The sequence below is a fragment of the Hippocampus guttulatus genome, chromosome 1, assembly GCF_054856545.1.
Source record: "Hippocampus guttulatus isolate MCC_2025c chromosome 1, RoL_Hgut_1.0, whole genome shotgun sequence".
NCBI lineage: Eukaryota > Metazoa > Chordata > Actinopteri > Syngnathiformes > Syngnathidae > Hippocampus > Hippocampus guttulatus.
The window spans coordinates 18,334,320-18,358,199 of NC_141261.1; the positions used below are offsets into that span (position 1 = coordinate 18,334,320).

At 42.5% G+C, this 23,880-nt stretch overlaps 1 protein-coding gene across 1 annotated transcript in view; it reads right to left on the bottom strand.

Moving 5' to 3' along the window:
• ngfa (nerve growth factor a (beta polypeptide)) overlaps positions 1 to 17,908 on the bottom strand; it is a 30,262-nt gene extending 12,354 nt beyond the window's left edge. The window contains exon 1 of the mRNA XM_086130613.1: positions 17,741 to 17,908. The gene's annotated coding sequence lies outside the window, so the exon portion shown is untranslated. The remainder of the gene's footprint in view (positions 1 to 17,740) is intronic.
• Positions 17,909 to 23,880: the final 5,972 nt, after the last annotated feature.

Here is a 23,880-nt window from a genome sequence, read left to right on the forward strand (position 1 = left end):
TTAACCTGTCCTTTGTCAAATCCAACCCACAACGCATTATACATTTCCGTAAAATCAAGGACATTAACCCGGACAATTTAGAATCACTTATCAACAACCTCCCCAGTACTGATTGTCTTTCTACAACAGATGAGTTTTTGACACACTACAATACAAACCTCTATAACATTCTCAATACCCTGGCCCCACTCAAAACCCGAACTGTCTCCTTCAACCAAACAGCACCCTGGTTTACCCCTACCCTCAGGCAACTTAAATCAAAAGGCCGTCAACTTGAAAGATTATACAGAAAAACTGGTCTCACTATTCATAAAGAAATGTACACTACCCACTTCCTCCATTACAAGGACTCAATATCCAAAGCCAAATCAATCTTCTACTCTGGTTTAATCAGTTCCAATGAAGGTAACCCCAGATCACTCTTTTCACTCATTTCTAAACTCACCAAACCTGCTGACACTCTTCCCTCACATCTCTATTCCACTGATTTTTGTAATACTCTGGCCTCATTTTTTACATCCAAAATCCAACTTATCCACCAGCAGCTCACCCCTTCATCTGCTCCCAACCCTCCTTCTCCATTCTCCCCGGTTCCTACACACCTGTTCTCTGCATTCACCTCCCCATCTGTCCACCAAATCTCCATCTTAATCCAGAAGTCCAAATCCTCTACTTGTCAACTTGACCCTCTCCCTACTGTTCTAGTCAAAGCTTCTATCCCGGCCCTCTCCCCTCTCATCACTAACATTATTCAAACTTCCCTCTCTACTGGCATTGTACCCTCCCATCTCAAAACTGCTGCTGTCACTCCCATACTGAAGAAACCTGGCTCTGATCCCTCCGACTTGAATAACTTTCGTCCCATATCAAACCTCCCGTTCATCTCCAAACTTCTAGAAAAAACAGTAGCTGCTCAACTTCACACCCATCTTTCCTCCAATAACCTCTACGAACAATTTCAATCTGGCTTCCGTCCCCTCCATAGTACCGAAACTGCCCTCCTCAAAATATGCAATGACCTTCTTCTCTCTGTCGACTCCGGTTCACTCGCCATCCTCCTCCTGCTTGACCTCAGTGCAGCCTTTGACACCATCTCTCACTCCATCCTCCTCGACAGACTCTCCTCCATTGGCATCACCAGCAACCCTCTCTCCTGGTTCCGCTCCTATCTTTCTGACCGCACCCAGTTTATCCAGCTCAAATGTTTTAGAGCTCACCCCTTTCCCCTCACTTCAGGTGTTCCTCGGGGTTCTGCCCTTGGCCCCTTGCTGTTTCTAATCTATCTTCTCCCCCTTGGTAATATCTTCAGGAAACATCACATTCACTTTCACTGCTACGCGGATGACACCCAGCTCTACATCTCTACCAAACCTAATACCATACTCCCACCATCTTCCCTAACCAACTGCCTGCAGGAATTAAAATCTTGGTTCACCTCAAACTTCCTCAAATTGAATAGCAATAAAACTGAACTCCTCCTCATTGGCACCAAATCCACCCTAAACAAAATAAACAATTTCTCCATTCCCTTTGACAGCTCTTCCATCTCCCCCTCTCCTCAGGTCAAGAGTCTGGGTGTCATCCTTGATAGCACCCTCTCCTTCACCTCACATATCAACCACATCACTCGTTCTGCATATTATCATTTTAGAAACATCCACCGGCTCCGCTCTTCTCTCACTCCTCAGTCCACTGCTATACTTGTTCATACCCTCGTCACCTCGCGACTCGATTACTGCAATTCCCTCCTGCTCGGTTTCCCTCAAAAAACCCTCCATAAGCTTCAGCTGGTCCAAAATTCAGCCGCCCGCATTATCACACTCACACCATACATAAACCATATTACACCTGTCCTCCAACATCTCCACTGGCTCCCCATTTTACACCGCATTCAATATAAAATCCTGCTCCTCACATTCAAATCCATCCATAACCTAGCCCCTCCATACCTATCTGACCTCATCCATATTCCTACACCTGTCCGCTCTCTTCGTTCTTCCTCCTCTCTCCTCCTCTCTGTCCCCCCTGCTCGCCTCGTCACCATGGGAAACAGAGCCTTCAGTCGCTCTGCTCCCCAGCTCTGGAACACACTCCATCTCGCTGAGCTTCGTAATACGGACTCATTAACACATTTCAAATCCAGCCTCAAAACACATCTGTTTAGACAAGCCTACTCACTCGGACCATAAAGCCATTATTTTTATTTATTTATTTTTTTGTTGTATTTTTTCTTATTTTATTTGATGCTGTTTTTAACATTGTGTTTGTGATTTTAACTGCTTGTTGTAAGGTGTCCTTGAGTTTCTAGAAAGGCGCCCACAAATAAAATGTATTATTATTATTATAAAACAATTTAACTTTCATAATCCTTTCAAAAACCAGACACACAAGTCCATCAGATATAATAAAATAAGAGATTATAGTGTTAAATTTCCAAATCAAAATCCATCCGCCTCCTGACACAACAAAGCTGTTGTTAACATTTCTTTAAAAATCACTTATCACAGCAAACTTTGGTGTTCCTGCCAACTAGTGCCTTAATAAAAAAATGAGCATAGGGATCAATTGTGTGTATTACTATTGTACTATGGTATTATTTTAGAATCTCACCAAATGAAATATGCCGGCGGCATGGAGAACTAGTGATGAGCCTAGCTACCTCACAGTTCTAAGTTTGGGCTTTCAAATCCCAGCTTGAGGTAATTTTCTCCAGGTACTCCGGCTTCCGCCTGCAGTCCAAAATCAACACTGATGAATTGAAAATTGTAAATAGTCCTTTGGTGTGAAAGTGCCCTGCAGTTAGCTGGCACCCACTAAGTCTAGGAAGTCCCCTGCCTCTGCCAGCTGGGAGAGGCTCTGGCACACTGCTTTGACCCCCTCAGTTGCCAGGCCAGATAATTTACTTTTGGGGACTGCATTTTCCACACTATAAGGCACACCTAAAAGCATTCGATTTGCTCAATAGCCGACAGTGTGCCATATAATCCGATGCACCTTATATCTGGATCAATATTCAGATTTCTTGGACGTAGTATTTTAAATTTTCTGTAAAGTGCTTTATTACAGCTGCAGCAGTTGTGAAAGCTTGATATAAATAAAGCTGTATTGTGTTGTATTGTAGTCCTTTAGCGTAGCTCCATGTAGTGGATGCATAATGCAACCACAGTCACTATTGTACCTTCTATTCTATACGCCTTATAATGTGGTGCATCCTATATATGAAAACAGTTTTAAAATAGGCCATTCATTGAAGGTGTGCTGTATACTCCGAAGCACCTTATAGTACGGAAAATATGGTTTTTCAAGATTTTTCTGTGAATTTTTTTCTCACGTTTCAACCCATTGTCCGTGGCAAACACAAAATGACTTTTTATCACCGTTTTCTGAAGAATTTGGGGGATTTGTAAAAAATCTTTTATTTTTTGGGGTTGGTGAGGGAAATTAATCAAAGGGCCATTCAATCTGCAGACCAAAACGGCCACCAGTTGCCCAGGGTGCATGAAAAATTAAAAGATGAGGGGTGGGGGCGGGGGCAAGAGATGAGTGGTCTGAAAAACAAACAACATAAATCACAGCTTCATATATTTTATTATTATTATTTATATTATATCAATGGAAAAATGTTTTGACTGTATATTTGTAGCTGGTGTTGCCAATGTTTTAGCTTTTTTCATCCAACGTAAAATTGGATGAAGATAATTGATAGTGTGTTTCCAATTATTTTTTTTTATTTGATTTTTTTTATTTTTATTTTTGCTAAACCCCTGAGATAGCCTTGGCCACCCCATGGCGCTGAACCAAGGATAAACGTCTCAGTAAATGCATTTCATGTTTTCATAATAATGATATTAATCTATGAATCTGCACAATGTCTCCTCTTTAATGCCACACAGCTACAGTATAGGCAAAAAGTTTTAGAACATTATTTAGCAACATGATGGTGTTATTAAGAGGTGGATTCGGTGAAATAGCCACTGACGGCATTGAAATGCAGTGTAATTTTTGTCACGTAGCAAGGTGGTGGTGGACCCCAAAAAGCAGGCAGGAGGGAGGAGCAGGGTGTATTTGAAGAAGTGTATTGATAAAACACAGAAAACTAAATCCAAAACAAAGTCATGAAAACAAAATGAATCCAAAGTAACAAACAAACACCATGGCAGAAACTAAAAATTCTCAATAACAAAAACATGACCAAAACATGACTGAAGCTAAAACATAACAATGAACTAAACATGACTGAAACAAACATGACAGAAGCCAACAGCAAACAATGACCCGACACGAGTGTTCGGGCTGGGAGTCCTTTTAAAGCCGCTAATTATCTAACGACCAACAGGTGTGCAGCTGCAGGGAAAAGCCCCACAGTGCCACCTGTTGGTCACAAACCAAAACATGACAAATTTCAAATTTTGACATGATGTTTTTTGCTTTTTGTTGTTGTTGTTTTGACGAACACAAAGGGCTGCTAGGTTACTGTATTTTAATATTGGTCACAAAGAGAGCTAAGTATTTTCTCAGGTGGTACAGCACATCTGAATAAAATTGCAGTCGTGTATTATTTGACAGCTGTCTCTCCACAACTCATATTTACTTCCAACTGCTGTAACTATTTTAATGCTCTGGACAGGTTTTATATCTTCCCCTCGGCTAGGCCAAGGAAACCGAGCCTCAAAAAATTTTTTTTTTTTTTTTTTTAGATTGATGGATGAATGAATGACCGTACCATAATGTCATATGGATTTTCCTGACTGTGGGAATTGATTAACTTTTGCAAACAAGTGGAATAGCAATCTTTCTTACATACACAACAAATGTCTCCGTTTGAATTTATCGCACTCTAAGAGCAGTGACACATTAATGAAAGTGATCCCTGACATGTTGACTTAAGATGTTGTTACAGGCAACTCATTTTATATCCCCATAATAAACTTGACTTCTGTTTTGGCACACGGTGAGAATCGAGCCATGACAGCTTACTCTGGCACAAATGCAAAACCACATTTAAAGCACCACGACCATGCTAATGATGAGGCCTTCGATGTTCTATCTTCACTAGCGAGAGCCAAGCCCATTTCTCTTCCTGATGACTCTCCCAGCACTTGTCCGGCATATGTGGGAGGCCTCATAGCTCGGATGAGCACAATGCCTTAACATGTTTTCCAGAGTGTTTTCTTCTTATGACCTTGACGTTGAACAATCCGCACAAGACAAGTGTTAAATCTTTTGGCAAGGCTCTACTAATGACTCCCATTTGCTGCTGAAAATCCAACATGTCTGAGCAAAGGTCGACATCTCTGTGTGACCCAGAGAATATGAAGACAAGGGCGGGAAGGAGGCAGAGGAGAAAGTCGGAAGTATCAAGGGATGGGGAGAGGCAAAAACAACAGAGGGGGGCCACCAAACAAATAAAGGAACATTTGAGAACAAAGACATTGGGTGGGGAGGAGTTCTCGCACTCAGGGACACGTGGAGCTTCATCGAGTTTAACAAGAAAATCTTTGTTCCACCTGTCAGCAAAGCATACTCCACCAAAGCTGTTCCAGCACATGTTGCATATTTACTGTAAGGGAATCCTGCAAAGAAAACCATGCACTCTGTATGAGCAACAGATAACTGGTGTGGTTCATCTTACATCAAACAAATGCCAGATTTTAGCTAATCATCACTGACTAATGAGTCAGTTTTTTTTAATTAACTTTTTTTCTCTTTACTAATTCAGATTTTGGTGCTCGACTGGTTAGCGCGTTAACCACACAGTATAGAGGTACCAGGTTCGATTCCAGCTTGGGCCTTCCTGTGTGCGGTTTGCTTGTTCTCCCCATGCCTGCGTGGGTTTTCTCCGGGTTTCCTCCCACATTCCAAAAACATGCATGAAAGGCGAATTGAACACTTAAAATTGTCCCTAGGTGTGAACGTATGTGCAGATGGTTGTTCGTCTCTGTGTGCCCTGCGATTGGCTGGCAACCAGTTCAGGGTGTCCCCCGCCTACTGCCCAAAGACGGCTGGGATAGGCTCCAGCACGCCCCGCGACCCCGGATGGATGGATGAATGATTCAGATTTGCAAAGCTTTGAATTGGCCTGCCAGAATTTGAACAGTGAGCGCAATAATGTGGAGAGAGATTGTGAGATTTGGCCCACAGGTGGAAACGTAGGCTTCCCTGGTGCTTAGCTTGCATTGAACTTCGTACACACATGACTGGTATGCAAAAGTGTGTTGTCGGACTTGAACTGGAACGCAATATCTAATTTCCAGTGCTCGTGCGCACCAGCACACAGCTTACGTGCACTCCGGTTTGAACCCTTTATTTATCCATTCTATCCATCCATCCATGAATTGAACCACTTACTCTGACGAAGGTCGCGGGCGTGCTGGAGCTTATCCCAGCCGTCTTCCGGTATGAGGCAGCGTACACCATGAACTGGCTGCAAGCCAATCGCAGGGCACACATTGACTAACAATCATTGACACTCACAGTAACACTTCAGGGCAATTGAGAGCGTTCCATTAACCTACCATGCATGTTTTTGGAAAGTGGGAGGAACCTGGAGTACCCAGAGAAAACCCACGCAAGCACGGGGAGAACAAGCAAACCCCACACAGGAAGGCCTGAGCTGGACGGAGAGAAAACCCACACAGGCACGGGGAGAACATGTAAACGGCAAGCAGGAAGGCCGGGGACGGTTTTGAACCCCGGACCTCTGCAATGTGAGGCGGACGTGATAACGTTTCCCCCATGCTTGTACTATACTGCCCCCAGCTGGCTAATGTGCATACACCAGAAGGAAAAGCACCATGTTCATTGAAGTAAAGACAAAATTGTAGCAAAATTGGTTTGATTCTTCACATTCTGTTTAATTATGTGACTACTTCATGTTTTGACAGTGTTAATCAGTCTCATGATAAAAATGCATGACCATTTTTTGGGGGGGGGGCTGTAATGGATTAAGGGCCTTTCTCTTTATTTCGCTGGGAGAAATGATGAAGGGTGTGCGCGTTTTGGGTTTCACGCGTGGTTAAGGAACAAATTAAAACTTGTATCACAAGGCACCGCTGCACTGTGTATTCATGTTTGAGAAGCTCAACTTGGCTTAGCATCATTTTTTTCTGTATATGAATGTTCCACATATTTGCTGTCATTCATTTGGATGATTTATTTTTGACTGACTGTGACTTGTCTTTAGCATAACCCTCCGCTATATACAGTAACCAGGTGAAAGAGGCTTGCCTCGGGGAAATTCAGGAGGTTGCTTTAGAAAAGCAACATATGCAGCCTTTAAAGCACAGGGCCTCATTTATTCAAATTAAGCTTTACATGACATTTTTGATAGGAACACAAAATAAAGTAAGCGCCAGCGAAGACTACTACAGTAATCCCATACTACAGGCATGTCCAGCTCCGGGCCTGGAGGGCCACTGTCCTGCCCCTTTTCCATCTCTCCCGGCTGCAACACACCTGATTCAGATGAGCAGCTCATCAGCCAGCTCTGAGGCAGCATTAGAATGATCCTGATTATTTGAATCAGGTGTGTTGCTCCTGGGAGAGCTAGAAAACAGGCAGGACAGCGGCCCTTGAGGACCGACTTTGGACACCCCTGACATACTACCTTCTACCTTTAGGTCCCATTGCACTCATTTTTCCATGATGCGTGACTTACGCTGTGCTCAGGATTAGGTGTGCTATGCGTCAGACATTAGGGTATGCATGCGTGCTTTTGAATATTCCCTACTTTACTGAGGGGTTGAATGCACTGAGCAGTTAAAAATGAATTGCCACTGTCTGGAGCCACTGAGGAGATGCAACACCAAATGTTTACATTTTTAAGAAATAAGTGTCCACACGCTTTAAAATCTTGTACAGTAACAAATCAGGTTTAGTGCTCAGCAATGCTCTTTATATACCATCAATGTAATGCTCTATGAGACATGTAGTGGAATACAATGATAAATAGGGGACTGTTTATATAGTGGGATGAAAAACCTCAGTCAAAGACTAAACAGAAACCTTTGCTTTGCCTGTCACAAGTTTTTGTGTGCGTGTGTGCGTGTGCGTGTGTGTGTGTGTTAATCAGTATGTTTTTTTTTCTCTTCAATTGGTTCCCTGAAAAGAAGTATAAATTAAATTGAAGGATAGTTATTACATTTCCTTGTGTTACCCTCTCCATGGATGTGAAATATATCTTGACACTGGCATTGATTAGGAAAAAAATGTGTCTGTAGTTGCCTTGGTGACATAAGTCATGTTGCTGTTTGGAGTTATGTACACAAATCTATCTGTCAGTGTTCAATATTGTTTCTAACAATGATGAGTTTTGTTATGATGACAACAGTTTTAGGGCATTGAGAATTTTGCTCGACACACTGAAATGAAGGTCGGGCCCAACTGCTGACCGGCAACTGTGATGAGTCACGTTTGATTAGGTGTTCATATCCCGCTCGTGTTTTGTGTGTTACCTTGTTGTGTGCTGATCATTACAGCTTTCGTTATTTCGGAATTTGTCACTCGATCGGTAACATCATTGATTGGATCCACAAAATAAGACATGACGGCACACAATCTCGTTCACTCCAGGGACGTCCTGTGCTGTCATCGTTAATAATACAAGGTTTCTCAAGCACACAATATATAGTCCGATTTTTTTCTTTTCAAATTTATTTACAATATTTTACATTATTTATGGGGTTTGTGTGGGTGGGAGTGTTGGGAGGGGTGTCAGAATCTGGATCGCAAATGTTTGAAATGTTTCTCATTTTGGACAACATGAGATTAAAATAAAACACATTTTCATCACAAATGCAAGATGGAACCCAAAATGTACTATTCGAGAGCTCAAATGTAAATACATGTTCTGAAATGTTGGTATTGGTGCATCATTGTCAGTTTGTATTTACAACAATAACTTTATTGTAAATTACACTGAGCAATTTTAGGAGAGTCAAAACACATTCATTTCTTTTGGCTTCCTTGAACTCCAGATTGTTCTATAGCGACCACCATTACTTGACTTTAATAATTAAAGGACACACACACACACACACACACACGAAAACTGATCTCATGCGCAGACCACCTTGTCATGACTCTACACTTGTCAACTGCGTTTTCCTCACTCCCGCTGTCTTTTTCTCGGACTTCAGTCTCACTCTGCCTCCTGAAGAGCTAACCAGGCCATTTTCGATTCTGTGTGGTCTCCACATCGTTCTGTCATCTCTCCCCGCCTGCGTCCACGCCGCTGCCTCGTAATCTCCCACACCCCCAACAGTACGTCCCCTTCGAGCTGATGCCAACCACCTGTCTGCGTGGGACCTCCCAGGCCCGCACTCCATCTGTTAGCAGCAAGCCATGTTGGCCGTGTGAGCGGATCTACAGCTAAAAGACATAAAGCTCCCCAGTAGGACCTGCAGCTAAGGCGCAGATGGTTTAATATTTACTGATGCGAGTGCGGGCGTCACCATGGATACATCCGACAACTATGGCTTCCTCTACAAAACTCATGAAAGCAAAGAGAGGCAGAGAAACACTTCCTTCCTTCATTCCTTCCGTAAAACAGGACTCTTTACTAATTTGCAGTTGTGTAGGAGTCCATTTATGAGTCATTGTCTCACGTAGTGTGCATTCCATGTTGACATAATCCGAATAAGTGCATAATAAGCGGCTTCGCTTGTAGACTTGGGGCGAAGGAGTGTTCATGTGTTTGATGCGTATCCAACTTAAACATACATATGCTTACGTCCACATTTGTCAGACTCGAACAGACAAAGATCCTTCGGAATCAGGTTCTTCTGACTACAATGAATCACGTAGTATGTAAATAATCTGTCAAATACAATTTCGTAGGAAGGGAAAATGTTAGGTGTGTTGTACACATGACAAATAAAGCGCATTTACCTTTAATATTAGGTCATTTCAGGTGTAAAGGAGAACACACATGGAAAAAAAACCCCACTCGGTAGCAGCAAGTTTGTGTCATGTTCCAACAAGTAATAGGTGATTCGGAATGAAAGTGAGGCTGTGTTAATACAACTTCAGAGAAAAAATTGAGAACAAAACTGCGGCACTAAACCAACACGTTAACACCACAACAGTATTATTATTATTACTGGAAAAAAAACCCAGCCTGCTAATTTCCACATCGGCACTGTACGTCCACGTTGCCTTCATGCATGCGCACTCAGCAGGCCCGTCTGCACAGTTCGTTGCAGAGGACACGCATGGAAATGGAAACATGCACAAACAGGAGAATGTGTCTCTTTTGACGAAGCACCTGTCAAAACTGTCAGTTGCGTCGAAGGCAAAGACATGCACTGACACTACTGGTTTTGTATGATTATATTAATGCAGGTTCCAAACAGTGCGGAATGAAAGACAGGTGGAAATGGGGTGATTCTGTTCTGTTGTGTTTACATGTGCTGCTTGTTCTGTTTGTGAACTTATTACGTTTACAATTTGGACTTTGAATGTTTGTTCGGTCCATGCCGCTAGTTTGTGCATTCGGTTTTACTTGTGCCTCGTTTCGTTGCTCCCCGCGCCTAAACCAATCAGCATCTTCCCGCCCTTCAGGTTCTTCTCATCTGTGCATCATTATTTCAGTTAATCTGAGTCTATTTAGCTCTCTGGCTTTTGGGGTTTATCAGTTCATTGTGTATGTACAGTTCGAGCCAGATGGTTTTTGTTGCTGCACGGTCCCCAGATTGTTCTGTTTTTCTTGTTGGCATGCTTTCTTGGTTCCAACATGACATCTGCATCACCATGGATGTGTTTGGATTCAATTGTAGAGTGCTGTTTGTATGTGTAGTTAGAATAGGTCCCCTATATTGGGCTTTCAATATATCACGTAATGAACATTCAATGTGGGACATGGTCTTAAAAAATAGTGAACCTTGGGTGGTCACAAAACAAACAACCCCCCCCCCCCCGCCCCCCCACACTCCCAATACAATAGGCTATATTCCATGGTGCATTTGCACCCATACAAAAAAAGGAAAAATATACAACATGAATTTGAACCATTTGTAATACTCATTGTCACCGATAGACTCCATCGTCGGGATACTTTCAATGGCCTGAAAGGTAAAACCAAGCACGTATTCGCACAGAACCCGCCAATGATACACCCTGATTCCCTCGTCATTAAAGAGGCCAGGCCCTGCCTTTTAAAGTCACGCTCCTGCAGTCACGATCACACGTACAACACTAGAGAACCTGGGGATGGCTATGCAAATGGCAAAAGAAAGGGCAGACAGACATACGAATGTTAAGAAAGTGCTTTGTTTGAATTGGATTTTGTAAAATACATATGATATAAGATTGTCATTGGATTAATTGTTCAATATTCCGGAAGGAATGTTTACAAAGGAGGCGATGACAAGGGCGATCACGTACAATACATGTCGGATGATGTCACATGTCTCATTGGCGATCCTTTGCCACATGCTTCCCAATCCTGAGCAATCCAGATCTCACTTTTTTTTCCTCCACCGACAGCTATCGTAACCCTGAGGTCAGACTATGACCTTTGACCTCTCTACTGAGCCCACACCCAACCCCTCACTTTACACCAGATGCTCTGAGCCCACTGACATTTTAGTTTATTTTTTAGTTTAATGGATATCAATGCACATTTTTCAGGACAGTCAAATAAACAAACGAGCAATAGTAAACATCCATCCATTTTCCGAACCGCTTGATCCTCACTAGGGTCGCAGGGGGGGGTGGAGCCTATCCCAGCCATCTCCGGGCAGTAGGCGGGGGACACCCTGAATCAGTTGCCAGCCAATCGCAGGGCACACAGAGACGAACAACCATCCACACCCACACTCACACCTAGGGACAATTTAGAGCGTCCAATCAGCCTGCCATGCATGTTTTTGGAATGTGGGAGGAAACCGGAGCACCCGGAGAAAACCCACGCAGGCCCGGGGAGAACATGCAAACTCCACACAGGGAGGCCGGAGCTGGAATCAAACCCGGTACCTCTGCACTGTGAAGCCGACGTGCTAACCACTGGACTACCGGGCCGCCCTCAATAGTAAACAATATAAGTATAAGTCATCCCTCCACTTTCCCTAGCACCCATCCCCACTTGGCTAACATGTGAGCGGGACCCCATGCCAGCCAACTGCAGGACTCAGAGAGACAAACACGCTTTCGAACTGACATTCACAGCCAAGGACAAGCGAGAGTCTTTTTTAACGAATCAACACAACAGCATAATCAACTCAGGATAACCTGCTTGAATGGGGACCAGCTGTTGCTCCAATGGCATAAATGACATCGTGTTTTATGGAAAATGAACTTTTGCATGCAATTCATTCTAATGGAACCATTAGTCAAGTTTTTTTTAATGGCCTATGTGTTGAAAGGGTACTAAAGTGGCACACAAAAACATGGAATTTACTTTTGAGGTTTGAATCCACTGCCTGATTTTTGATGAACACTTGGACCTTTACCCTACAGTTTTTTCAGACACAAAATGACAATCAGGATCATCTTTCTTGGCCGAGTAAGTTTGAAACTTGTCTCCAGTAATTTGAACCACTCTGGAATACCAGCAAACAAGAAACTGGAACAAAATGAACATTTTTGATACACAGAGTCATCACTCAATGTGAAGCGACCAGCAGTGTAGACATAATACCCCAACAATTGACCGTGACTTTTAATGTTGGTTGGTATTATTTATGGTGGTACATGGAGAGCCAAGTATTTTTTTCAAGGTGGTACTTTGTGTAAAAAGTAACAAATAAATACATCTGTACACTAATGAATTGTTTGTAAAGGTTTTTGTTGTCTTACAAAAATGCTCATTGGAATGCATGAACGTGCCTCAGACGGAATCGTTCCTTCAGAAAGCTTGAGGCAATTAACGCACGAGATGTTGTTTTGGTAGCCAGCGCTGCTGTTAAGGAAACATTGAGGGCACAGTGTCTGGTTGAAAGCAACGCGGCGCAAAAAAAAATAACACAGCGGTTGAAGTTGTCAACACTCTTGAAACTTCACGCTGACACTTTAGCAAGTTGGGGTCGTTTATTTGAACGCATCCTGAAGTTTGTCAAACTGGGCTGAGCTGGAAAGTCGAAGCACCTAGAAGACGATTCAAAATGAAAATGACATCGCTGGCTTTCAATACTGTCGTTTGATGTCAAACGCTTTTGAAGAGTGGAGAATGAGAGGATAATGTCATCTGTTTAATTCAAAGTCATTAAGTGATCAAGTGAGGAAAAGTAATCAGACAACACTTTATGATGGGAATTTCCGCTGCCAACTGGCACTGCCCCAGATGTCAAACTGGCTGGTGGCACTGTTTGATCAAAAGGCCCTCATGTGACGATTGTTTATGGAACGCATTTGCCATTTGCTGGACTGCTTCATGCATGCAAAATTGCAGTTAAGTTCACTGTTCTAAATCGGCTTGACTACCTGTGTGGCCATAAGTGTTTTACATTCCAGACACTTTTAAAGCATAATTACGACGTCAACCAAATTGACCAAAATACATTTTTATGAGCTTGAGTTTTCATTATTTTAAGTTAGATGTAAAAACTTCGGACTTTTTACAATAACGCAGAAACGTTTTTTCTTATTAATTGGAGTTTATATTCCATGGATAATACAGCTACTTTTTTGTTGCTCATTTATTTGTTGGAATGTGTAAGTGTAGCTTTCAGAGTTTGCTTGAGGTTGTCTCTGGGCCTGAGGTGAAATAGCCACACTTCATCTGAGAGTCCAGGAGTGTTATCCCAGTTTGTCTCCTGCCCAGGTGTCCTGTACTGTCTGACTGCTCACACCGTTCCATCCTCATCTTTTATTTTTGCTGTGCGTAATCTGACTGCAGGTTTGTGTGCATGAGTGATCACTGTGCACTGGAAAAAAATGAAAGCTGAATTTACTGAATTTTATGTCGTCAAGTTTAGCGACGCAAAATAAAGTCATCCAAAGCCAGATGTTTTTTTTTAATTAAAATAAACTATACATCTACTTAAATCAAATGTATCAGATTCTGATTATCTTTTTTTGTGTAGCCACAAGACGAAATTCTTCAGTGTGGCCATGACTTGCAAATCTTAAAAAAAAAAAAAAAAACTTACACAGAATGGACCCAGAGTAAAATTTTTCCATCCCTCATCCAGTTCAGGATCACCAACATTTGAATCACCTTAGCAAACAACTACAGTCAATACTGCGATTTACCCGTTGTGCGTCACACATTGCAGACTCATATAATAAGTGCGAGTCAATTAAAAATAAAAAATAAAGTGCATAAGGTATCGGGAATGTCCACAGTTTGGAGTCAAAGCAGCTAAAGTACCATTTGCAAATTAAAAGTGTCTTAAGTTATGCAACTGCATGTCTACGGTCAAGTAAATAATGTTCGCAAATATAATATAGCCAAGTGCTTAGGACATGGCGAATAGAAACACAGCTGCTTGTGCACTTTAGTTCACTGTATTCAGCAAACGCTAACAAAATACAGTAAACACAAGCACATTCTTCCATGACCTGCTGATGGCCTCAACTCACCGGAGTAGCTCACATTTAGCCACTTAACAGCCAGGCAATTCTACCTAAACATTTGCTGAATTTCACCTTTAAAGACAGACGCAGGTCCGGCGTCACAGATACTATCGTGTGAAACATGAGTCTTGTCCATCACGTGCATATATTGTGTATGGAGCTTTTAAAAAAAACATAGCTACACAAATAATAAAATACACATTTTAGCCACTACTTTGCGATTTCCATTGTTGTGGGCATGGTAAATTCACCTTGAAAGTGATCTTTTAAAAGATAGGAAAACTCAAAGATCGGTGGTGTCTGGAGACAGATTGGAAGATTTTCTCTCTTTACACGACCCTCCCACCGCCTCACATGCAAGCACAGGGAAAACTCTAATTCAACTTCAAAGGAAACCTGAGCTGGTCATGAATAATCAGACTACCTGTATTTGTCTGCAGTGGAAAACTGTCCATCTGCTTTCCATGCACACATCAGGGCGTGTTTGTATTTACTGCAGTTGAGGACTGAATAATGGACTGACAGTGATCATACAAACAACCCAATCGATGAATATTGCTGAAAAATTAAGCTGTTTGACTTGTAATATACAAAATAAGTTTTGAGAAGGTCTTAGCCCTGCGACTTGCCAACTTAGTGGGCTAGTGACAACTTGCAAAAATAAGCGCAGAGAGATACGTCCTTTTAAAAGCAGATTGTGAGTTTTGGCTAACCTACTCATTTTATGTTTACATGAATCTTTTTTTCTTTCTTTTTGTTATTATACACCACTCAATCAAGGAATTCACACTCTGCTATATGTTTTTGTTTCATGTCCCACAAAGAAGCAGACCTTCGGTCACTAGACTATCAGCCAAGTGAGCCACAGCCACCGGGTTATTTCGAAGGGTTTAAAGTCAGGGCTTGTAAATTCTTCTGCACCAAACTCATTCAACTAACTTGACACAGGACTTCGACAAAATGCTCCCACAAATATGGAAATCTAAAATATGATCAAGTGATGCAAAACTGTAACATGTAGCATTAATGGCTGACTTATGGGGGGATGACAGTGTGGGCTATTGTTGTCATTATACTTTATATGTGCAATAGTATCAGACAGTTTAAACCAGTGGTCACCAAACTACGGCCCGTGGGCCGGATCCGGCCCGCCTCCACATTTGGCCCGGCCCCCCTGAACAATACCAGAGAGTCTTTGATTTATTTTTCATCTATGTATATTTGTATTTTATCATAAAATTTGGCTTTTGCAATAAAATATTCCTTAGTTATGGACTATTTTCATGATTAACTATTAGCTAGTAACAATTTCATAAAGACATACAGTATAACGTGACATTTGTTCCATCCGTGCCGTTATCTGGCAACCCCAGAAAAAAAAAAACCAAAACCCGTCCCTCTCAAAGAGAACGTAATCATGGCGAAAAGCTGAGGTAAGCGTATAAAAATTATTCAGAATACAGGGAATTTAACCCAAAATGGAGAAACGATTTTTTTTTTCAATCCAAAGAAAAGATTGTCTGTCTCATCTGTTGGTGGCGGTATTCAAAGAATACAATCTGCGGAGACACTATGAATCCCATCACAACAACAAGTACGATTTTTTGCATGGGCAAATGAGAGCAGACAAACTGTCAACGCTAAAAAGAGGAACGTTAGCTCAGCAAAATACATTTGTACGCCAAGCTCAGCTGAACCAGCCATCTGTTCGGGCTAGCTTTCGGTTTGCTCAACTGATAGAAAGCAGCGGTAAGGAGAGTTTGTCAAGAAATGCATGAATGCTGTCGCGGAGGTGGTGTGTCCCGAGAAGAAAGACGTCTTTAATACTGCGAGTGTATCAAAAAAAGTTATTTGATTTCGTGTGGGTTTCTGGGAAACAATACATTTTTACGTCTAGGTACTCTTGCAGTCACACTTTTGCTGTTACAAACTGACCCCGGCCCCCCCATCAGAGAAGCGAAAAGTTATGTGGCCCTCACAGGAAAAAGTTTGGGGACCACTGGTTTATCATCAGCACACACACACACACACACACACACACACACACACACACACACACACACACACACACACACACACACACACACACACACACACACACACACACACACACACAACACACAATAAGAATAATCTCCATCTTGAAAAAGAGTTTTCATGATACGAGCCATCATTCAACAGTTTTTGTTGTTGTAGTTGGTCATGTAGTTGTTTTTGCTTTGAAACACAAACAGATATTTGAGAGACCAATGAACTGCTTGTTTTTGGGTGGGGGCCGGAACAGATTAGGGGTTATTTCTATGACTTTCAATCGGGGAAGATGATTTGATTAAAACTTGTATCTCAAGGTAGGCCTGTACAGTATACAGTATATTTAAGAGGTCATGAATTGTTGGAAGAAGGCATTTGATTTGTAATAACTTCTGGAAGATTTACAGTAAATTTGGGTCCCGTTTGACATTCCTCTCCTGTCAAAGCCAGAAAGGAATTCCCTGGTTGGAGTGGCAGGCATGAGGTCACACACATACACACACACACACACACACACGCTTGTACACGTGTAGATGGGAGCACATTCATCCAGTCTACCTGTCGAGGTATAAACAGTGATGGTCAGCACAGGGCTTTGCAGCTTGACCCCGCCCCGAAAAGCGTGAGGGGGAACCTCAACAGCACATTTCAGATGGGACATTGGAGTTCATCCCAATCTACAAGCCCTTCAAGGCTTGTGTAACATGAGCAGCGAGGCAGACAGATAGAAAGGTGGGAGGGGGGGGGGGAACAGACTGATAGAAAAAAAGGGGTGAGAGAGAAAGAAGGTAACCTGATGTCTCAGGGGGTTTCAGAACACTATGCTGCTTCCAGTTGAAGTTTGGAGAACCTCCTTTGCTCCAAGCCCACTCCGAACCAGTCTCTCGTTTGCCAATTTGCACTCTTCTAGTTGATTTATTTGTCTCAATCTGACTTCCAGGAAACCTTAACTTCATCACCCCACCCACTTTTCATTAGTAAGTAATTGGTATGCCTCACGTGTTTGAGGTGAATTTGTTTTTCTCCCATCAGCTGAAATGTTCACGCTGGCCTCAATGTCAATTCAGAGGCTCCGCTTTCACTTAATAACAGGTGTTGAGAAGGGGTAAAGTCAACATCGCTGGAAAAACTCTCTCCTGCTTTGGACTATCCAATATCCACACCACACGTGCTTATATTTATATGATAAACTCACCACCGTTAGTGCTGCTTCTCCTTCTTTCCCCAGTGGGTGAAAATTTCCAGAAAAAGTTATTTTGATATTCCACCACACTCTCCTCCCAAAATTATCCCAAAGTCAGATCCTGCTCCTGTTTTCAAAGCCGCGTATCCAGGTCTGGGGCCATTCACGTCTGTGTGTCTTTCTCCCACACGCTTGGAAAATGGATTGATCTAAAACTTTAGTAACAAGAGTCCCAATACTGCTCCCTCCCTCCTGGTGTTCTTCACTGCAGGTCCTAGTGCCGTCTGCTGCTACATGGAGGGGAAAGGAAAATACAGTGGCGAGATGTAGAAACAGCATTTATCAAAATGCACAAATGTCCAAACATTCCCAAGTAAAATGCACTTTGACAAAAGTAAAAATGTGAAAATTCCATTTGCAAAGAGCAAATTGTCTGGTTAAAAAGCACTCAGCCCAACAAACCAGTGCTTGCGAGCGTCAACTTTGACAGAAGAGGCCTTCATATCTATTACTGTACTTTGCTTTGACACAACACTCATTACATTAAGAATTGAACTGATCTCAATGTTAGTGTATCACTTCGGTGACATGGTGATATTTATGGAAAGCTACTGTCCATTCCTTACGAGCAGAGAGGAAATCAAAGGACTCAAGCATCAAGTTTCATCTTCAGATTATACTTGTCCACAGGAACAGGGGGAAAATGGTGTGTTGAGTCTACTCAATTTTAAGTAGATGATCAGTCTACTGAAAGAATGTAATTCAGTTTTATTTCGTGCACACCCAATGAAATAAAATGGAGTAAATTCAACAAAAACTTTTTTCAATGTCATAATTTTCATGAGTGCACTGAACGCTGCAAAAGAAAAAAAAACAACAAAAAACAGAAGAGCAGAACGTTACCTTGATCCTTTGCAACAGATGTTAATGACGTGTGTGCATGTTTCTGCAAGTTGTTTTGTTGGTTGCATTGTTTTTCACCCTTGAATTCCACATTTTCTTATTCTTGAATTATGACAGTCAGACAGTATGAAATGCGCTTTTCAAAATCCCTTTCCAGATGGGCACATCTGGTGAAGACTGTAACAACTATGTCAGAAATGTGATGCAACATTCATGCAGTCAGAAAATAAAGACCAGTAGTTAAACCCAGCTCCTCGTTGATGGCAAATAGAGAGAGCAGCAAGAAAAGTTAAACCACACCCCTCTGATATTCACCCACCCAGGGTAGCTCTAAGCCACACCCGGCATTGACTCGGGCATCTAGACTGTGCTCTATACAGCAGGGACACTTCTTTCTTGTTGTGACATCTTTATTTTGTCACTCTCCTCTCTTTTGTTTCGAAGTGCTTCTGTCTCGCCCGGCTTCTTTTTGACCCGAACCCTACTGCTTGCAGAGCCTTTGGCACTGACAGAGTAGACAGTCATACTACCCCCTTTTCCCTGACAGATAGAAAAATGAAAGAAAGGAAGGATTGTGTGTCAGTGCCATCCCTTTCTCCTCCCCTTGAGAGCAAAGAATTCCTTCAATCTTCACATAATGTGTTGATCCTGTTTTGGTGTTGATGGGAAAACTTGATTGGGTGCAAACTGGCACCAGCCAAAAAAACCCAACACGGATGCTAACGTGAGGGTTGTGTCTCTCTTTCTTTGTATCTGTTTAACAATGTTGAGCCACATATCTGAGTTCAAACGCTCGTGAGCATTTTCCTAATGCCCAAGCTCGTGTCGCTGTCAGATTTGTCTAGGCCCTTGTTATCGGGATGAGGGCTGAAAGGGGGAACCCCCAGATAGCAGACTGTGCCCTCACACTCGACTCTGAGGTTGTTTCAGGGTGAGAAATGTTGAGGGGTGAGGGTGGGGTGGGGGGGGCAATGCTGGGCTGGCATTGCGCCATAGAGGTCGGAAGAGCGCTAAAATGCTCATACTTCACACTTTGTGTCAGGGAGACCGCCTCAGACGTCGACCTGCGCAGAGTTTATCTCACCCTTTTTAATCTTCACCAATTTGTACGAGTCAGAAAGTTTGGAGGACAATATTGTTGATAATTTGCTAGCTGAGTCACACCTGTAACCACAATTAAAAAACTATTTAGTTCCTTAAATAAGAAAACAATCAAAACAAAACAAAACACTGAAACATATACTTAGTTCGGCATCAAGACTGTTTCTGCTTGTTCCAGAAAATGTGCAATTAATCATTATTCAAGTGCATGTGCGTGCATGCATGCCGAGCAATAATTAGGATGAGTCATAATCAATTTACAGCTCTATAAATTCCAGTAAATTCCTGCAAGGACTTGAATGTGTTCCTGATCCTCACACACACACTGAATGGCTTTGTTCGAAACAAATGCACATCATTATCATATTCTTGACCTGAAGCATTTTCTGATCTGAGGATGAACCTAAAATGCACTAAAGCCTTTGCAGTTGAGCTTCATTTGACCTTCTCTAACCTTTGGAATGCACGCCCTATTCGTCAATGTTTCAGTCTCTTTTTGCATAGTTTGTTGTTTTCTTATGAGGTGTTCAGCAAAATTCACAACAAGCATTTGATCAATGAATGGACCAATCCATTTCTGAGCTAAATTAGAAGTGGTATTTAAACAGTCCATTCTGCTGTTCTAATTTTGAGACGATAGTGAGAAACGCATTTGAAGACTTAAAGATTTGGAGAAGACTCTTGAAAACTACCGTCGCATACCTGCTCACAATTGAACACATGCTGCAGAGGTTTTAGTCACAGTCCAGTCTCAGACCTAGCTTTTACAAAAACTGCGAATTTTGCACGGTCACAATTTACTAGACTACAACTAGATTCTTTCGGCATTTTTCATGCTCAGTTGCGTTGGTGTTTCTCCTTTTTGCATATTGCTGTTGTGATATTTTGCAAAGTTTCCTGTTTCCAGTTTTCTTCAATCTCATCTCTTGATTGTTGGTTGTGTCACGTCACCTCAAAGCAGAGGTAGCAAATCCACCCTGCCACAGTTTGACTTCGGCAACAGCTGCTTCTACTCAACTGGCAGGTAAGGGAGCTTGTTAAACTGCTGGTTCAGTTATGAGTTTTAACTTCTGGACCTGGATCTGCAACAAAGACAGAAAGACTTCTGATATCACACACATTGGGCATTGTCAGAAATGCAAGACTAGGAAAAGACCTGATCTAAAACAGCTGAGATAACCACCTTACACTTCACTTACTCTAAAACGACTTTCAGTTTTTATTCACAGTCTATGAAAATTGTTAGGTGTAAGCCCAACAAAGACACCAAACAAACAATCAACATTACCTCGCCAATGCTTCCAAAAGGATTTTGTCAAAGGCAAACGCCCACTGAGTTGAGTGTTGGCAACACCAGGTAATTGAGGTGTTGGGTTCAAGGTAAAGGATGGACCAAAGAGCAGGGACCGATTTTTATTTACGAAACACAGAGAATAAAATCACCGCAAAACAAACTATAGCGATACTAGAATCATGTCACTAACAACAGAAAAACACAACAACTGCAACAATGAACTAACACAGACTCAAAGAAAGCAGGGAAGTAAAAAAAAAAAACTGAGATGATGAGTCACACATAGACAAGAGATCGAGAGTGGACGAGAGATCTGAATGGAGACAGAAGGAACAAGGCAGATGAGAACAGGTGGAAACGAAGCCCTAATGTGAAGACAGTACATCCATCCATCCATCTTCTGATCTGCTTATCCTCACAAGGGTTGCGGGGCGTGCTGGAGCCTATCCCAGCTGTCTTCGGGCAGTAGGCGGGGTACACCGTGAACCGGTTGCCAGCCAATCGCAGGGCACATATAGACAAACAACCATCCGGCACACATAGACACCAAGGGACAATTTAGAGTGTTCCATTAACCTGCCGCGCATGTTTTTGGAATGTGGGAGGAAACCGGGGAAAACCCACACAGGCACGAGAGGAACATGCAAAGTCCATACAGGAAGGCCGTAACCGGAATCCAACCCTGCACCTCTGTGCCTGTGAGGCCGACGCGCTTACCAGTTGACCACTGGGCCATGAGTAAACATGAGAAGGGACATCCTGTGAAATGTATTGGTCGATTCATGAGTAAACCACTTGCTGTGAATTTTGCCTTGCATCTCCTTGTTGATCCCTTTTCACACAACAATGGCTCAGTTTGCAAAGGTCGCGCGGCAGCACGGAATGACAAGGGCGCCCTGGTGCCCAACGTGCCAATATTTGGAAGTGCTGATGTGGCAGCCTCCCAGATTTTTGCCGCTGGTTTCGACACGAAGTAAACCACACCTCGACAAGATGTGGCTAAAAGTCAGAGAGTTGAATTTCGTTTGCGAACTGCACTAAAATCACTTCAAGGTATATTTCAGGGTGAACAGGGAGCAGTGTTTTCTTAAACATCTTACTGTATAATATCTCTCCTGTGTCCCAAAGCTTGGTAAACCAAGCCACCTAATTTCCTCCATTGTCCTTATGTCCTTTACATCAAAATAAATTCACCACAATTACACTAAATCAATCTGCCAGCTCCCCTCCTGTTGGAGATGTTTATATATTTTTTCTGATGTCACAGCGACACTGCTCTTCGAGCAATTTTCAGGTTGAGGCGCCTTGACATTGCGAAGTTCTGTTGCCGCACCCCCCAGCAACACTCAATTCTGTGGTGTCTGCTTTTCACCACGTACACATTGAATGGTTTCATCAATGACATGCTTTGAGCTACTAAGTGCAGTGTGAAAAGGGCTTAAGAGAAGAAAAAGTTGTGCAAAAATGACTGGATTTCAAATTAAGTTCACCTGTAAAAGTGACAGTACATTTTAAATTGAAAGTGAAATTTCAGAATATCCCAAGCATGCATGACAGTCACCTGCACTGATTGTTTACATACTCTATGTGTGACATCCTGCTTATTGTTGAGTTGTCGGGCTTGTCTTCTTACACCCTCGTGGTGGACAAGCGTTGACGTATCTGGAAGCCTCCTCACTCACTGACTCCTCTGTAGCCTTCCTCCCACGGCCTCTCTTTGCAGAATCCCACTATTGTCTCGTCAAGGACGGCCTGTGGCGTGCACAAGCTAGCGTGTAGCCCTGCGCGCACTCTCACATGCAGTACATTCTCCAGCAAAGGCGCTACAGCCAAACATAACTGAACGAGTGCATAATCACAGAAAATTTTATTGCGTCTCTGCTTTTTGCAGATAATGTAGTTCGCAGTCAGAAAAGGATAAAGCTCAGCTGCCTCTTGGACGCTTCCTTGGTGAAGTGTTTTGTAACGATGGATCCCAGCTGGTAACACCTCAGGATTGCCCTGCAAGAGCTAGACTAAATTGCTGGGGAGAGGGAAGTCTGGGCTTCTTCAGGATGGACAATGACAATAAAAATAAGGATCATTTGACAACAACTGGAATGCAAATTATTTAAGAAACAGCAGCGAGACTAATAGTGAATGGCTGGGCAGGTTCAACATCATACAAGGTGTACAGTATATATTTCCAGCACTTTGACGGCATTGAAATATGGCTGAAATTGGAGGCAATCAACTCCTTTTCATAACCATCCATCCCTCCTTTTTCCGAACCGCTTATCCTCACTAGGGTCCCGGTCCCGGTTGTCTTCGGGCAGTAGGCGGGCTCCACCCTGAACTGGCCCTTCTCATAAACAATAAATCCAGAACTTTGTATTTGTTCCATCAGAAACATACTGACTGTGTTTTATTTCTGGTTCAATGTAAGCTACGGTATTTTAGGGATGGTTAAAACACATATTCAGCTGTTGTCCTTAATGGCCAAAACAATGGAAGATTAATGGCCAAACCATCTATTTCAAAACAAAAACAACTGTTTCATTGCATGTGGCCCATCGAGATCACAGACATGATCACATCACATAATCTTGCACAGACTCTTTCAGTAAGTTGAGCGCCAGTCCACAACCCCTGATGATTTTCTGTAAAAACGGTGAAGCGTTTTAAGCGGCAAATCACTTGGCTCGTATTCTTACAAACTCTCGTTTTCAGGTTCCCCTTCTGTCCGTCCTCAGACCTTCCACCTCCCTTTCTCTCCACGGACTGAAATTGATTCTCAAACTGTTGCCATTATTGACTCACATCCTTCCTTCCTTCTTAGTGCACCTGTAAGAGCACACTATTTCATGTCATCACG